A 10,876-nucleotide genomic window follows, 5' to 3' on the forward strand; every position below is an offset into this window, starting at 1 on the left:
TGTGCTCAGCCTGTTTTTTGTTGTTTGTTTTTTAGACGGAGCCTTGCTCTGCTGCTAGGCTGCAGGGCTGCAGTGCAGTGGCACAATCTCGGCTCACTGCAACCTCCGCCTCCTGGGTTCAAGTGATTCCCGTGCCTCAGCCTCCCGAGTAGCTGGGATTACAGGCACCTGCCACCATGCCCGGCTAACTTTTGTATTTTTAGTAGTGACAGAGTTTCACCATTTTGGCCAGGATGGTCTCAATCTCCTGACCTCGTGATCTGCTTGCCTCAGCCTCCCAAAGTGCTAGGATTACAGGTGTGAGCCACCGTGCCTGGCCCTTTTTTTTTTTTTTGAGACAGAGTCTCACTCTGTTGCCCAGGCTGGAGTGCAGTGGCACGATCTCGGCTCACTACAACCTCCGCCTCCTGGGTTCAAGTGATTCTCCTGCCTCAGCCTCCCGAGTAGCTGGGGTTACAGGTGCCTGCCACGACGCCCAGCTAATTTTTTTTAAATTTTAGTAGAGACGAGTTTTCACCATCTTGGCCAGGCCGGTCTCGAACTTCTGACCTCGTGATTCACCTGCCTCAGCCTCCCAAACTGCTGGGATCATAGGTGTGAGCCACTGCGCCCAGCCTTTTTTTTTTTTTTAATGAATGAATACACTGCATCTGTGTAGTGCAGAAAAAAAGTGAAACACTAACAAAATAAAAAAAAAAGAAAATTAAAAAATGAATTAATACATTTTCTTTTCTATTCATAGAGTTAGGACAACCAAATAAAAAGGGAAAAAATATATTTCCAAATATAACATGGAAGAACGATCTTCCTTTCACATCTGTTAGAAATAGATTCTGTGAGAGGCGTGTTTTAAAAAAAGAGATATCTCAATAAAAACCAACACGGAAGAAGGATCTTCCTTTCACATCCGTTAGAAATTGATTCTGTGAGAGGCGTGTTTTAATTCAGAACTCGGGCTGACCGAGCTGGACCTGGTGGAAATTCGCCTCATGGAGCAGGGAGTCCAGGCGCTGTATTCAAGCAGCCACAGAACCTCCGCAGGGTCTTTAAAGCAGCTCGATGGTCAACGACTGGACCCTGAAAAAAAGAAAGAAAAGCAGCTTGGCCGGGCGCGGTGGCTCACGCTTGTAATCCCAGCACTTTGGGAGGCCGAGGCGGGCGGATCACGAGGTCAGGAGATCGAGACCACGGTGAAACCCCGTCTCTACTAAAAATACAAAAAATTAGCCGGGCGTGGTGGCGGGCGCCTGTAGTCCCAGCTACTCGGAGAGGCTGAGGCAGGAGAATGGCGTGAACCCGGGAGGTGGAGCTTGCAGTGAGCCGAGATCAGGCCACTGCACTCCAGCCTGAGCAACTGAGCGAGACTCTGTCAAAAAAAAAAAAAAAAAAAAAAAAATCAAAGAGTAAATGGGGTGATAGGGTTTTTTGTTTATTTTTTTTGGGGGGGGTTGGTGTTTTTTTTTTTTTTTTTTTAGAGACAGACCCTCCCTTTGTCGCCCAGGCTGGAGTGCAGTGGCTGTTCACAGGCACTGTCATGCCTGTCATATAGTGTGCACCATAGCCTCACACTCCTGGGCTCAAACAATCCCCCTGCTTCAACCTGTTGAGAAGCCGGGACTATTGGCATGCACCACTGTACATGGCTTGGGATTGTTTTGAAGGTTTGGGAAGCCTGGTGACTCACAATTGCCTCTCAACAGAGAACAGTCTGTTCTAGTTCAACACAGCCAACTCTGGGTCTCCGACTTCCTTTCCCGCACTGGGTTTGCTACTGCCATTCTAAGCACAAGGTCATTCCACACAGGGCACAGTACAACAGATTGGGTTTTTGCTGATGAAGCTACAATCAAGCTTTTCTCCCTGGCATTGTTTCTGGGACACTGTGAGTGGTATATTGGGCATTTCCATGCATCTCAACCACGTTTATTCACACAGTCTCTTGATTTAATCCCACGGGTGGATAATTCTATCCATAATGGGTACAGACATCACTTGTTTTATTTTCAGAGGACAATCTTATGCCTTTAATTTCTGGTGCTCACCTCCATGAATTACCATGTACCAGTATCACAGCCTTCTATAATTCTAATGGAACACTTAAGTAGCTATTGTTTTTCTAATATAACATATATGCTGCAAAATTGCAAGGAACGGGACAAGGAAAGCCCTGTGGCAGAAGAAAATTCTGCAGAGTTGTTTGCTGAGGCCGTGATTTCATTTCTTGAATACCGGAAAGATAATGTGGCATTGGGAAGGAGCACAGTTTGCTTGGAATTCTGTCTCCACACTCGTTACCTGTGAGGTGGTGAGTGGCGTCATTGACCTTTTCTTTTTTTTTTTTTTTTTTTTGAGACGGAGTCTTGCTCTGTCGCCCAGGCTGGAGTGCAGTGACGCGATCTCGGCTCACTGCAAGCTCCGCCTCCCGGGTTCACGCCATTCTCCTGCCTCAGCCTCTCTGAGTAGCTGGGACTACAGGCGCCCGCCACCACGCCCGGCTAATTTTTTTGTATTTTTAGTAGAGACGGGGTTTCACCGTGGTCTTGATCTCCTGACCTCGTGATCCACCCGCCTCAGCCTCCCAAAGTGCTGGCATTACAAGCGTGAGCCACCGCGCCCGGCCTTTTTTTTTTTTTTTTTTTGAGACAGGATCTTACTCTGTCACTCAGACTGGAATGCAGTGGCGTGATCTTGGCTCACTGCAACCTCTACTTCCCAGGCTCAAGCAACTCTCCTGCCACGGCCTCCTGAGTAGCTGGGATTACAGGCGCTCACCACCACGCCCGGCTAATTTTTGTATTTTTAGTAGAGATGAGGTTTCGCCATGTTGGCCAGGCTGGTCTTGAACTCCTGACCTCAAATGATCCACCCTCCTCAGCCTCCCAAAGTGCTGGGCTTACAGGTGTGAGCCACTGCACCTGGCTGTAATTGACCTTTTCTAAGCCAATGCCACTCCAAGTGTGGATCCCAAACTGTCTGTACAAGTCTGCAAGGAGATAAGGGGCTTGTACCAGAAAATAAAATGACCCATGTCACTCAACACACTACTTAATTTGGCTGACTTTTTTTTCCAAAGTCAGACTTTCTCAATGAAGGAAACAGTACCTTGATTTACATTCTGTCCCAGGCTCCTTAGCAATAAAATTGGAAAATAATACTAACTTCACAGGGCTGCCACTGTAGAGATTAAATTAATGGTGATGCATGCAAAGTGTCTGGCACGATGTGTGTACAATAAATAGTTGTTTTACTGTGTCTGAGTTGCACAATTTAGCACTAAGAGCAAACTTTTCAAGCAAGTTTAAAACCAGCAACAGGCTCATAGAAGACGAGAGAGGTAAGAGGCTAAGGGCTTTATACCCTGCCATTCGCCTCATTGCTCTGAAGACCCTAAGCCTTGCCTCTCCCTAAGCATCTATTCCCTCATCTGTAAACTGGAATAATAATAGCGCCCACTTCACAGGGCTATTCTGAGAACGAAATTACATACCCTATGTAAAATACCTAGAATACTGCCAGATATTTAGTAGGTGTTTGATGAATATTAGTTTCCTTTTTTGCACTTCAACGGCATTGAGGATGCTTTCAAGAATATTTGCATGATATTTAGGGAAACAGCTATCACATGCAAAACTTTTCTAGTGGTAACAGCAACTCCAGAACTCCAGAAAAGAATTAAAGATTGGAGTAATGAAACAGAAGGGCCCTGCTGGTAAAAATGAAAATAGGAAAACCATATGATGGTATTTTCTTTTAAAATTAATTCTGTGAGAGGCAGGTGGAATTTTTAGCTCTGGTTCAATCCATTTATGTTGGATCTAGTGAGACTAGTATCTCCTAAAGAGCTCTATCTCTTGGGCCGGACCCGGTAGCTCACAGTTGTAACCCCAGCACTTTGGGAGGCCGAGGCAGGCAGATTATCTGAGGTCAGGAGTTTGAGAGCAGCCTGGCCAACCTGGCAAAACCCCATCTCTACTAAAAAGACAAAAATTAGTCGGGCATGTTGGCGCATGCCTGTAGTCCCAGCTACCTAGGGGGCTGAGGCAGGAGACTCGCTTGAACTCGGGAGGTGGAGGTTGCAGTGAGCCGAGATCGTGCTACCGCACTCCAGCCTAGGCAACAGGGCAAGACCCTGTCTCAAAAAAAAAAAAAAAAAAAAAAGGTCTATCTCTTGTTCCTTCCTGACTGAGCTGCATGTTCTTATTCTTACAGGTCCCCGACAGTGACTGATCTTTCCACCTCATCAAAGGTCCCTTACTTCCCCACACCTTCTTGCTATTGAGTTTGTGGTCAGTGTGACTTTTTGAGATATTATTTTTTTACTTTGCAAACAAATGGAAAAGACTAATTTACTTCTCTATTATATAGTATAACCATCAATTACATACTAACAATTTTGTATGTGTCTTTAAATACAATCGTATAAAAGTGACATTATCTAGCAGGAAAATGTATACAGAATTAATTCGGCTTCAGATTTACTGCTTAAGTAATATTTTTATTATCTTATGCCACAGAAGAGATATTTGTGTCTTTATTTTTAAAGTGGCTATGTGCCTCATTTTACAAAGTAAAATCTTATTGTACTAAAGTCATATACTAGGCTTCAGTTACTGAAAGCCAAATGAGGTCATGAGCTCCCGATGTAACTCACCGAAGAGCCTATGCATTAAAAGGAGAATATGTTTCCCCACTTTTATCTGGTTGCCTCCTGCTTTTGCTTAGTTTCTTTTTCTTTTTTTTGAGACAGAGTCTCGCTCTGTCACCCAGGCTGGAGTGCAGTGGCGCGATCTCAGCTCACTGCAACCTCCACCTCCTGGTTTCACGCCATTCTCCTGCCTCAGCCTCCTGAGTAGCTGGGACTACAGGCACGTGCCACCACGCCCGGCTAATTTTTTGTATTGTTAGTAGAGATAGGGTTTCACCGTGTTAGCCAGGACGGTCTCGATCTCCTGACTTCGTGATCCGCCCGCCTCGGCCTCCCAAAGTGCTGGGATTACAGGCGTGAGCCACCACGCCCGGCCAAACCATAGTATCCTCTTGTGTACGCAGTCGGCACTCAGTAAGTGCCCCTGAAGAGCATTTATTTATTTATTGCTGCGCGAAGGCTACGGTGGCAGGTGGCAAGCACCACGCATGAGTGGGGACTGCCAGATTGTTTTATGGCCAACCTCAGTGGTGCCACGGGAGATGGACATGGGAAGGCTATGACGTCACAGGCCCTGTGACGTCATGGCAGGATCCGGGCAAGAGAAGCCAAACGAGGTGACGAGCTGTGGACTATAGCAAGAATATGGAACGCTTCACGAATTTGCGTGTCATCCTTGCGCAGGGGCCGTGCTAATCTTCTCTGTATCGTTCCAATTTTAGTATATGTGCTGCCAAAGCGAGCACTGCTTAGTTTCATAATTCGTGACCTTTTGGGAGAAAGACAAAATTGGTGTGTGCTTATGACCAAGGACTGTGCTTGAATATACAACTAGGAAGGCCTCTCAAATGGTTTAAAAATAATTACTGAAAAGATTCAGACTTGCCATTCTTTTTAATTATACATAATCCTTTAAAAATAATCCACCCAGGCCAGGCGTGGTGGCTCATGCCTGTAATCCCAGCACTTTGGGAGGCCAAGGTGGGCGGATCACCTGAGGTCAGGAGTTTGAGACCAGCCTGGCTAACATAGTGAAACTTCATTTCTACTAAAAACATAAAAAATTAGCTGGGTGTGGTGGCACGCTCCTGTATTCCCAGCTACTCAGGAGGCTGAGGCAGGAGAATTTCTTGAATCCAGGAGGTGGAGGTTACAGTGAGTAGAGATTTCATCACTGCACTTCAGCCAGGGCAACAGAGCGAAACTCCGTTTCAAAAAAAAAAAAAAATCCACCCAATATAGAAACAAATGACAATTACAGGGATTTATAAAGCTGTTAACATTTCATTGCTCTCCTGGCTCTGTCTCTTCCTAGTTGAGCAGCTTTGGACAAGGTACTTGACCACTCTGTCTCGGTGTCTTCATTTGTAAAATGCAACATGACAGTAGTTTCATCCTCCTAGGATGAGTGTGAAAATTAAATGAGTAAACTTGTAAAACACTTACAACAGTAGCTATTCTTATGACCACTCCAAATTGAAAAATATCAAACAGGTACACCTTGTTTCTCCAAAGTCATGCCAACTTGTTTACCATCAAACAATATACAGTTAGTAATAAAACAAAGGTATGATTTCATGTCCCTTTTGTTACAGAATGAGTGCAATTCATATTGTAGGAATATTGTGCTTTTTACTCAGTTTAACTGTTGTCATATATTGGTCTGAAATGGAGGCACTAAGACACCCTCAGTATGTGTCATTATGTCATCATTATAAAAATCACCCTAGCAGGCCGGGTGCGGTGGCTCACGCTTGTAATCCCAGCACTTTGGGAGGCCGAGGTGGGCGGATCATGAGGTCAGGAGATCGAGACCACGGTGAAACCCCGTCTCTACTAAAAATACAAAAAAAAATTAGCCGGGCGTGGTGGCGGGCGCCTGTAGTCCCAGCTACTCGGGAGGCTGAGGCAGGAGAATGGCGTGAACCCGGGAGGTGGAGCTTGCAGTGAGCCGAGATTGCGCCACTGCACTCCAGCCTGGGCGACAGAGCGAGACTCCGTCTCAAAAAAAAAAAAAAAAAATCACCCTAGCCCTTGGGCCTGGACTCTTGGTCTCTGTTCTGGGCTGAACTGTGTTCCCCAAAAAGGTATGCTGAAGTCCTACCCCCAGTATCTCAGAATGTGACCTTTTTCGAAAATAGAGGCACTGCAAGTGCAATTAGTTAAGTCGTCATGCTGGAATAGGGTGGGTCCTCATCCAATAAGAAGGGAAAACAGACACCGAGGGGAGATGGCCACGTCAAAGGTGGTGGAGGTTGGAGTGATGTTGCCACAAGCCAAGGAACGTCTGGGACTACCAGAAGCTGGGCGAGGCAAGGAAGGGTTCTTCCCTAGAGGCCTTGGCAGATGTCAGGCCCTGCTCACACCTTGATTTCAGACTTCAGGCCTCCAGAACTGAGATAATACATTTCGGATGTTTGAAGGCACACCGCTTGTGGTGTTTGTTATAGCAGCCTTAGGAGACTATTACACGCTCCTAGACCAGAAACTAGAACAAAGCGGCAAGTCTCAGGTCAACCACAGAGGTCCCGGTCCTTAGCTGCAAGGATCCAAGTTGTCAGGAAAGCCAGCTTCTGTGTGGAGGATCCTTCCTGTGGGAACTGCTGAGGCCTGGTAAGCCAGGTGCTGGCACAGCTGGGCCAGCCCTTTGGGACTAGAAAGGGATAGAATGAGCCCTATAGGCTTTGTCAAAGAGGTTTCCCTGACCCCCTACCTAGAGTGCACCTTCTCCCCTCGCTCTTTGTCCTTTTACCTTGCTTTTTCTTCATAGCACCAGTTCATCTTTGTCTACTGTCTGGCTTCCCAAGTACCACTATATATTTTTGAGACAGGGTCTCACTCTGTTACACATGCTGGAGGGCAGTGATGTGATCTTGGTTCATGGCAGCTTTGACCTCCCAGGCTCAGGCGATTCTCCCACCTCAGCCTCCTGAGTAACTGGGACTACAGTCGTATGTTACCACATCTGGCTAATTTTTGTATTTTTAGTAGAGACAGGATTTTGCCTTGTTGCCCAGGCTGGTCTCGAACTCCTAGCCTCAAGTGATCTGCCTGCCTCGGCCTCCCACAGTGCTGGGATTATAGGCGTGAGCCACTGTGTCCAGCCCCCAAGTACCACTTCTACCACCAGAGTGGAAGCTCTATGTAAACAGAGACCACAGATGATAATTTCAAATTTTCTTTAGTGTCCTTTGTATTTTGCACAGGAGATTTAAACATTTTATTTATTTTGTGTCTCCCTGCAGTTTGCAAGTTGTTTTCCTCTTTAATCAGACAAAGGATATTAAAAACTACAAGCTGTCTATAAAGTTTTGTTCACAGTTCATATCTCCAGCACATATTAGGTATTCAATGAATATTTGTTGAATGAATGACTAGAATAAATAATGTCATGCTTCGTCTTCTTCTTTTTTTTTTTTTTTTTTTGAGGTAGGGTCTCACTGTGTTGCCCAGTTTGGAGTACAGTGGTGCAATCACAGCTTACTGCAAGCTTGACCTCCTGGGCTCAAGTGATCCTACTTCCTCAGCCTCCTGAGGAGCTGGGGCTACAGGTGCATTCCAGCATGCTGGTGTTATGCTTCCTTTATTCTCCATGTTTAATTCATCTTTTATTCCTCAACAGTATTCAGCAACTTCTTTTTAGAAACTATTGATTTTTGGCCAGGTGCAGTGGCTCACATCTGTAATCCCAGCACTTTGGGAGGCTGAGGCAGGAGGATCACTTAAGCCCAGGAGTTCAAGAGTTCAAGACCAGCCTGGGCAACATAGTGAGGCCTTATCTCTACAAATTTTGTTTTAAAAAAGAAATTATTGCCAGTCTCAGCCACACTGAAGAAAACCTAGGAAAAGGATTTGACCCCACTTGAGCCACAGTTTAGAAGGGCATGTCCACACCACAGTCCTCTGAGGTTCCCAGAGGCTGGATCGTGATACTCTCTAGGCTTCTGCTGTAACACTAAGTTCTCTCTACTCTACCAGGTACTTTCTTGTCATACGCTCAACTTCAGGCCTCCTTTGGAGGGAGGCTTAAGGGAACATCGGCAGATTCCAATGTATTTAAATAATTAACATGACATTCCTAGCTATTGTTTTATTCATTGATGAATTTTGGAATGTCATTAAAAATTGTAAATTTGGACCTAGATGCTGATTGCTTATTTTCAGAAAACCTATAGAATAACCTCAGTAATAAAAACAAAGTGGGTCACGCCTATAATCCCAGCACTTTAGGAGGCCGAGGCGGGCGGATCACGAGGTTAGGCGACCTAGACCATCCTGGCTAACATGGTGATACCCCGCCTCTAGTAAAAAAATACAAAAAATTAACCAGGCGTGGTGGCACATGCCTGTAGTCCCAGCTACTAGGGAGGCTGAGGCAGGAGAATTGTTTGAACCTGGGAGGCAGAGGTTGCAGTGAGCCAAGATCGCACCATTGCACTCTAGCTCTGGGTGACAGAGCAAGACTCCATCTCAAAAACAAAAAAACAACAAAGAAATGGGCCCTGCATAGTGGCTCACGCCTGTATCCCAGCACTTTTGAGAGGTCAAGGTAGGTGGGTCACCTGAGGTCAGGAGTTCAAAACCAGCCTGACCAACGTGGTGAAACCCCGACTCTACTAAAAATACAAGAATTAGCTGGGCATAGTGGCAGGCACCCGTAATCCCAGCTACTCAGGAGGCTGAGGCAGGAGAATCGCTTGAACCCAAGAGATGAAGGTTGCAGTGAGCTGAGATCGCGCCACTGCACTCCAGCCTGGGCAACAGAGCGAGACTGTCTCAAAAAAAAACAACAACAAACAAGCAAAAAAAAAACCCAAAAAACAAAGAAACCTAAAACTCAGGGTGAGTGTAGAGCTTGGGACTCTGCTAAGACTCAACAGTGCCCTGGAGGATGGCCATTCAGTGTTATCATAAATCCTGAAGTCTTTCATTTTGCCATCCTGAAAACAACTGTTTCTGAGCACAAGGACACTGGCACATGAATGAACAAATGACTTCAGTTTGTCCTCAACTGGACAGACTATCCTGCCAATCAGGCCAACCCTAAAGCTACAGAAGGAGCTTGTTCTGAATTTCCCTGAGAGCCAACAGCACTAACAACTGTTAAACCAGAAGAATAAAACCCCAGGTATTGGCACACACTCCCCAAACACGTTGCCCAGCAGTTGGAAGCCAAGGACAGGAACAGGCTATGCCTGCCAGCTGTTCCAGGGGAAAGGGTCCAAACTGATCTTAGACTCAGCTTTGCTTGAGTTCAGCCCGTATTGCTGGAGAAGATCCACCAACCTTCCAGTGGCCTAAGATTGATCCAAAACTGGCAGTCACCGTTCCACAAAGGTGATACTATTATTTCAGCTCTCACAAGACAGTCAAGAAAATCCATGTAACTGGAAGATGAAGAACAAAGATCAGGATAACACAAGATTCTGATTGTCTTGTCTAATGTACAGGATTTGAAATCAGGCTTCTACATATGGAAACCATGTGTGTCTAGAGCCTTAAGTTTCATGCAAATTCCTGTAAAATGATCACTGATCAGATCATCTGTAAAAATGTGGAATCTGGATTAGATGATCTCTCAGGCAATTTCCAGCTCGAAACTCTGACTTGCTATCTCTGTATTCTTATAGGGTTTTCTTGCTCACTAAGTTTTTAGGAAAATAATAACTGAGAAAATAAAAATTTAATACAGTCATACAGTCTTCTCAGGATACATTCTGAGAAAATCATTGAGTGTACTTAAACAAATCTATATAACATAGCCTACTATACACCTAGGCTATCAGGTAAGGCCTTGATATGGTTTGGCTGTGTCCCCACCCAAATCTCATCTTGAATTGTAGCTCCCATAATCCCGTGTCATGGGAGGGACCTGTTGGGAGGTAATTGAATCATAGAGGAGAGTTTTTCCCACACTGTTCTCATGACAGTGAGTGAGTCTGCACGTGCTCTCTTGCCTGCCACCATGAAGATGTGCCTTTGCTCCTCCTTCACCTTCCACCACGATTGTGGGGCCTCCACAGCCATGTGGAACTGTGGACCCATTAAACGTCTTTTTCTTTATAAATTACCCAGTCTCGGGTATTTCTTCATAGCAGTATGAAAATAGACCAATACAAGCCTATTGCTCCTAGGCAACAAACCTGTACAGCACGTTACTGTACTGAATAGTAGAAGGAAATAATAACACAATGGTAAGTATTTGTGATAGAAATTTTTCAGCTCCATTAT

The 10,876-nt window shown here is 45.4% G+C and overlaps 1 non-coding gene across 1 annotated transcript; it reads right to left on the reverse strand.

Moving 5' to 3' along the window:
* Positions 1-5,284: 5,284 nt before the first annotated feature.
* On the reverse strand, positions 5,285-5,391 carry LOC129459018 (U6 spliceosomal RNA). Its single transcript, XR_008649837.1, has one exon. It is a non-coding gene; the product is annotated as a U6 spliceosomal RNA (small nuclear RNA).
* Positions 5,392-10,876: the final 5,485 nt, after the last annotated feature.

Source organism: Symphalangus syndactylus, chromosome 19 (genome assembly GCF_028878055.3).
Source record: "Symphalangus syndactylus isolate Jambi chromosome 19, NHGRI_mSymSyn1-v2.1_pri, whole genome shotgun sequence".
Lineage (NCBI taxonomy): Eukaryota > Metazoa > Chordata > Mammalia > Primates > Hylobatidae > Symphalangus > Symphalangus syndactylus.